The sequence below is a fragment of the Lepidochelys kempii genome, chromosome 28 (assembly GCF_965140265.1).
Source record: "Lepidochelys kempii isolate rLepKem1 chromosome 28, rLepKem1.hap2, whole genome shotgun sequence".
Lineage (NCBI taxonomy): Eukaryota > Metazoa > Chordata > Testudines > Cheloniidae > Lepidochelys > Lepidochelys kempii.
The window spans coordinates 2477005-2483887 of NC_133283.1; the positions used below are offsets into that span (position 1 = coordinate 2477005).

Sequence of the window (6883 nt, forward strand, 5' to 3'; positions counted from 1 at the left end):
CACAGGTTTCAGAGTAACAGCTGAACTTTGTGACTTTGTCCTTACCCATAACTATTTTACATTTGGGGACAATGCATACCTTCAAATCAGCGGCACTGTGATGGGTACCCGCATGGCCCCACAGTATGCCAACATTTTTATGGCTGATTTAGAACAACGCTTCCTCAGCTCTCGTCCCCTAACGCCCCTACTCTACTTGCCCTATATTGATGACATCTTCATCATCTGGACCCGTGGAAAAGAAGCCCTTGAGGAATTCCACCATGATTTCAACAATTTCCATCCCACCATCAACCTCAGCCTGGTCCAGTCCACAAAAGAGATCCACTTCCTGGACACTACAGTGCTAATAAACGATGGTCATATAAACACCACCCTATACCGGAAACCTACTGACTGCTATTCCTACCTACATGCCTCCAGCTTTTACCCTGACCACACCACACGATCCATCGTCTACAGCCAAGCTCTGCGATACAACCGCATTTGCTCCAACCCCTCAGACAGAGACAAACGCCTACAAGATCTCTATCAAGCATTCTTACAACTACAATACCCACCTGCAGAAGTGAAGAAACAGTTTGATAGAGCCAGAAGAGTTTCCGGAAGTCACCTACTACAGGACAGGCCTAACAAAGAAAATAACAGAACGCCACTAGCCGTCACCTTCAGCCCCCAACTAAAACCCCTCCAACGCATTATTAAGGATCTACAACCTATCCTGAAGGATGACCCAACACTCTCACAAATCTTGGGAGACAGGCCAGTCCTTGCCTACAGACAGCCCCCCAACCTGAAGCAAATACTCACCAGCCACCACATACCACACAACGGAACCACTAACCCAGGAACCTATCCTTGCAACAAAGCCCGTTGCCAACTGTGCCCACATATCTATTCAGGGGACACCATCACAGGGCCTAAGAACATCAGCCACACTATCAGAGACTCCTTCATCTGCACATCCACCAATGTGATAATGCCATATGCCATTAGCAATGCCCCTCTGCCATGTACATTGGTCAAAGTGGACAGTCTCTACGTAAAAGAGTAAATGGACACAAATCAGATGTCAAGAATTATAACATTCATAAACCAGTCGGAGAACACTTCAATCTCTCTGGTCACGCGATTACAGACATGAAAGTCGCTATTTTACAACAAAAAACCTTCAAATCCAGACTCCAGCGAGAAACTGCTGAATTGGAATTCATTTGCAAATTGGATACAATTAACTTAGGCTTGACTAGAGACTGGGAGTGGTTTAGTCATTATGCAAGGTAACCTATTTCCCCTTGATTTTTCCTACCCCTGCCCCCCTCCAGACGTTCTTGTTAAACCCTGGATTTGTGCTGGAAATGGCCCATCTTGATTATCATACACAATGTAATGAGAGTGATCACTTTGGATAAGCTATTACCATCAGGAGAGTGAGTTTTTGTGTGTGGGGGGGTGGTGGTGAGAAAACCTGGATTTGTGCTGGAAATGGCCCACCTTGATTATCATACACATTGTAAGGAGAGTGGTCACTTCAGATAAGCTATTACCAGCAGGAGAGTGAGTTTTTGTGTGTGGGGGGTGGTGGTGAGAAAACCTGGATTTGTGCTGGAAATGGCCCAACTTGATAATCATACACATTGTAAGGAGAGTGATCACTTTAGATAAGCTATTACCAGCAGGAGAGTGGGGTGGCAGGAGGTATTTTTTTATGCTTTGTGTGTATATAAGATCTTCTAAACTTTCCACAGTATGCATCCGATGAAGTGAGCTGTAGCTCACGAAAGCTTATGTTCAAATAAATTGGTTAGTCTCTAAGGTGCCACAAGTACTCCTTTTCTTTTTACAATCATCACAGTTATGCCCATAGTGATTGCAAAATTTTTTCTATACTTATTATCATCAGTGTATTATTTTCTCTGGAATCTAGACCATGACTATACCTTGACCAAGAAATTTGGACCTTGATAAAATAATCGACTACCCCTGGTTAAGGCAATGGACTTGACATCCACCCGGGTGTCCCTACACAGGTACAAGTACTAACAACAACGGCTGCCTTTTAGCCATAGTTTTTAATCAGGGCAAGAAATTGATACAAACCCATTAAATCATTTCTCAGCCCGAGTCCTTCACCCACATTCCTTAGGGCATTGGGCCGCCACGTGAATGTTTCATTTCCCTCCTCAATTTTACACAGAGACACATAGAATCATAGAATCATAGAATATCAGGGTTGGAAGGGACCCCAGAAGGTCATCTAGTCCAACCCCCTGCTCAAAGCAGGACCAATTCCCAGCAGGACACAATTCAATTCAATTCAAAGCAGGACACAATTTCCTTTGCACAGATCCATGAACAGTAAAACCTCCCTGTGTCTCTTGTCTGAGCCAGGGCATTCAATTCCATTGAAACCTTGTCTCCTGCAGTGGCAATAGTCAGACAGAGGGGATGTAGCTACCTGCATCCCTGACAGTGCCCCAGAGAAATCCTGACCCCTGCTCTTGAAGCGATGTGCTGGAGATTTGAATAGGAAAGGGACTGTCTGACTTGTCGAAGTGGGGAATGAACAACAATCTATTGCAAAGTCATTAACCACAAACATACTCCGATCATGCTCCAGCCGGAAGAGAAATGGGCAGAAATTCTCGCTGTTCCGCCATGGACACACTTGTGCTGGGGAAGCTGGTCTGAGCAAGCAATTTGAAGGGACAATTCTGTGAGAACAGAATCATAGTGTAGCTAAGCAGCTGTCCATCAAGTAGTTGTGGCCGAGTGATTAAGGTGATGGATTTGAAATCCCTTGTGGGGGTCCCCCCACGCAGGTTCAAATCCTGTCAACTACAGAAACGTTAGCGTGTTGTCATCGCTGTTGTTTTTGTGTGTGAGCATCCACAGTGCGAACCGGAGCCAGCTCTGGCCTCGCTCTATCTACATGTGAGACTGCTATAGCACTTAGGTGTATTTTTATCACTTAGCTAGTTACAGGGGTATAAAAACGAAAAATCAAAATCACAGTCCACCTGTGTATGGGCCTGCTCTCACTAGGATAGTTGGAGGCCTTGTTCTTAGGCTAAGCCCTTTGGCCAAGCAACAGGGGCAGCTATAAGCTGGGAGGCGTACGGTCACATTGTCACATCCCAAACCAGACACACTGAAATAAGGTGGTATTGAGGGTCAGGAAGAAGATCCTGTCCAGACAGTGCCCATCACCACTAGATAAAGAAACGGATCTTAAGATGGTTAAAGAAAACTTAGTTTGCCAGCATCCTGTCTGGCAAGAAATCACTTATCAATGGTTGTGGTTGTGAAACCCTCATTTCTGTATGTTTTATCTTTATGCCCCCCAGTTTTCTATTGTTAATCTGTCTGGTTCGCTAATTGTTTCTGTCTGCTGTATAATTAATTTTGCTAGATGTAAGTTAATTAAGGTAGTGGGATATAATTGGTTAGAGAATTATGTTACAATATGTTAGGATTGGTTAGTTAAATTTCAGTAAAATGATTGGTTAAGTATAGCTGAGAATATAATTATATAAACTGGGGTCAAACAGGAAGTGGAGGGGAAACTGGAATCATGCTTGCTAAGGGGGGGATGGGAAACAGGGACACAGGCAAGGCTCTGCGGCGTCAGAGCTGGGAAGGGGGATACAGGGTAAATGCTCTGTGGCATGACAGCTTGGAAGGGAACACTGGAGAACAGACTCTATTGGTGTATAGAGATAAGCCCAACGGGTGTGAAGGGCTCCGAAATATGATTGCTTGGAAACTAACCCCAATAAACATCGCATTGTCTGTGCTTTGGTCTTCTAGCCTTTTGCTGCTTGCTTGACAAGAACCAGGGAAGCGGGAGGGTTGAGGGAAAGCTCTTTAACATGGACCATAGTGTGTCCATAGTGTGTCACGGCATGTTGTTGGCCAAGTGATCACAGCACCTGGAGGGGTTTTGCTACTTGTCACTAGCACAGTATTGTAAGAGGCAGCCCAGATTCAACAGCCGTGCCTGCAAGATGAGTTACAGCAACCTTTACCTTGTTTCCATGTTCATCCGATGCCTCCTTTCAACACTTGTCAGCAAAAAGACCTGTTCCTTTTGCAAGCATGGGTATGGCTAGTCAAAGGCGGGTTTCTCCGTTAACGAAAAACATTGACCAAAAGGTGACAAGAGGAGGCACGTTCAGCAAGGCAGCACTGGATGCTGGATCCTGAATTTGCTCTTTATCCAGCAGGTTTATTGGCAAGCTCTGCCACGGTGCCACTCTCTGGGACTTCTCCCGTAACTGCTCCATCTTTCATCAACAATAAAATGAAAGGTGAAAGGACAGTAATTCTCCATTTCCTGCAAGCCCTACAGGGAACCCTCTAGAAGGGTCTCTGTGCATAGACATTTCTAGTGAATTGCATGGGCATGGGACACAAGCTCTGGTGTCATAGCAATTGCAGTCAAAGCAACCTCCTTCCCAACACCAATAGCCTTTTCATCAACTCCAGGCTGGTGATTTGATTCTCTCCAATGCTTGTCTGCAAAGAAGCCTTTTCCTTAGGAAGCAATTACTTACATTGCCAAGGGAGGTCTCTTCTGTTTCCTAAGACAGAGGAAAACATGAGCAGAGGAGACAAAAGCTGTACAACAAGGCACTACTGGGAGTTGAACCCAGGATCTCCTGTTTACAAGACAGGTGCTTTAACCTACTAAGCCATGGTGCCTTCCTCAACTATCTATTTGCAACTGTTCCCCTTGATGGTCCAAGACAACACCTTCCTATGCCAAAGTACAGACGTTCCACATTTCCCATAAAACTTGCAGACCTTGAGCGGGCTGGCTCTCTGTGCATGGAAAGCCACAGCTGAGTTGACAGAGGGCTTCTAACATGCGCTTCTCCCACAAGCTGCTGTGATCCTAGAGTGGTTAGTGCTTTGGGTTTCAGTCACAGCAACTTCAACTCAACTCTGAGTCATGGTACCTTTCCATCAGCTTCAGACTTAGCATTTGCCACTTTCCAAGACTTCGCCACAAGGAAGCTCTCTCCGTCCTGAATGAGCACTTACAAGGATTGTGCTGTGAGGTCTTTTCTTTTTATGAGAAGAGATACAAAAAGACGAGCCTAGCAGACAAGCCAGGTTCACCAAGGAAGAACTGGCAGGCCAAGCCATGATCTCCTGGTTCGTAGGAAGGTTCTTCAGCCAGCTCTTCCCAAAGATCACTATCTAGAGGCCACTTCCCACAGAGAACAATTATGGTTACAGACCCATCCTGAAATTAGAGCAGGATATTTTCAAGCTTTATCTCATCGTAAAGCAACACGATTCAAACATGGCATCACAGAGGGGAAAGCACTCCTTCATTTCATATTTATTGCTACTGATCTCACTGACAAACTTCCTTTTCTCGGTGCTGCTTTGAGCACTTCAGGGAGTTTTTCCTCTTCTCCCTTCCAGCTGTGGTTATGGGACTGCAGCAGCTCCCCAGGTGGCCAACTTTCTTCTTTCGCTTACATTCTTCACTTCTTTGGATGAAGCTGTGTGTGCCACCACCTTACTTCATAGCTGAGACCTCAGGTACAAGCAGCTAGTTACAAAGGCTAAATTCCCGTTGCCATCAGTGGGAGGTTATCCTGGGCTGCCAGGGCTGCAGGACCTGGCCCATGATCAGTCAAGGTGATACAGCAGCTGCGCTCTTATGTGGTGAGTCCGGCAGCCTATTACCAAACTGCTCTGCCATCGCCTGCAGGGCGGCCGCACTGGCCAAGAATCTGGCAGAAGAGAGACCCAGGAGGAGAGAAGGAAAATGTCCTCAGCAGTCACAGCCGGCAGGAGCAGCAAAGGCTGAGTATCAGACACACTTTTTCACCAGGAGAATAAATGTGTACAACCTCCTGATATGTTCTCAGTTTACTCTCCCTTCCAAGGAAACCCTATTCTGCTCTATTACGCTGTCACGGGATAAAAGGGGAGGTCCTCTCGTGGATCAATAACTGGTTAAAAGGTAGGAGTAAATGGTCAGTTTTCAAAATGGAGAGAGGTAAATAGTGTGTCCCCCAGGGGGTCGGTACTGGGATCAGTACTCTTCAACATATTCATAAATGATCTGGAAAAAGGGGTAAACAGTGATGTGGCAAAATTTGGGAATCATTAAGAAAGGGATAGATAGTAAGACAGAAAAGATCATATTGCCTCTATATAAATCCATGGTACGCCTACATCTTGAATACTGCATGCAGATGTGGTCGCCCCACCTCAAAGACATATTGGATTGGAAAAAGTTCAGAAAAAGGCAACAAAAATGATTTGGAGTATGGAGCATCTGCCATAGGAGGAGAGATTAATAAGACTGGGACTTTTCAGCTTGGAAAAAAGACGACTAAGGGGGGATATTCTAGAGGTCTATAAAATCATGACTGGTGTGAGTAAGTAAATAAGGCAGTGTTATTGACTCCCTCTCCTAAGACAAGAACTAGGGGCCACCAAATGAAATTAATAGGCAGCACGTTTAAAACAAACAAAAAGAAGTATTTTTCGCACAGTCTACATGTGGAACTCCTTGCCAAAGGATGTTGTGAAGGCCAAGACTAAAAACAGGGCTCAAAAATGAACCAGATATATTCATGGAGGATAGGCCTCTCAATGGGTATTAGCCAAGATGGATAGGGATGGTGTTCCTACCCTCTGTTTGCCAGGAGCTGTGAATGGGCGACGAGGGATAGATCACTTGATGATTACGTGTTCTGTTCATTCCTTCTGAAGCACTTGACATTGGCCACTATGGGAAGACAGGATACTGAGCTGTAGGGACCTTTGGTCTGACCCAGTATGGCCGTTCTTATGTCCTTATGGCCCTATGCTCCTTTCATATATATTCCTGGGATTCTGCCTTACAATGTGTCCC

At 45.3% G+C, this 6883-nt stretch overlaps 2 non-coding genes across 2 annotated transcripts; one reads left to right on the forward strand and one right to left on the reverse strand.

Moving 5' to 3' along the window:
• Positions 1-2758: 2758 nt before the first annotated feature.
• TRNAS-UGA (transfer RNA serine (anticodon UGA)) lies at positions 2759-2843 on the forward strand. Its single transcript has one exon. It is a non-coding gene; the product is annotated as a tRNA-Ser (tRNA).
• A 1787-nt stretch (positions 2844-4630) lies between these two features.
• On the reverse strand, positions 4631-4704 carry TRNAT-UGU (transfer RNA threonine (anticodon UGU)). Its single transcript has one exon. It is a non-coding gene; the product is annotated as a tRNA-Thr (tRNA).
• Between the last annotated feature and the right edge of the window lie 2179 nt (positions 4705-6883).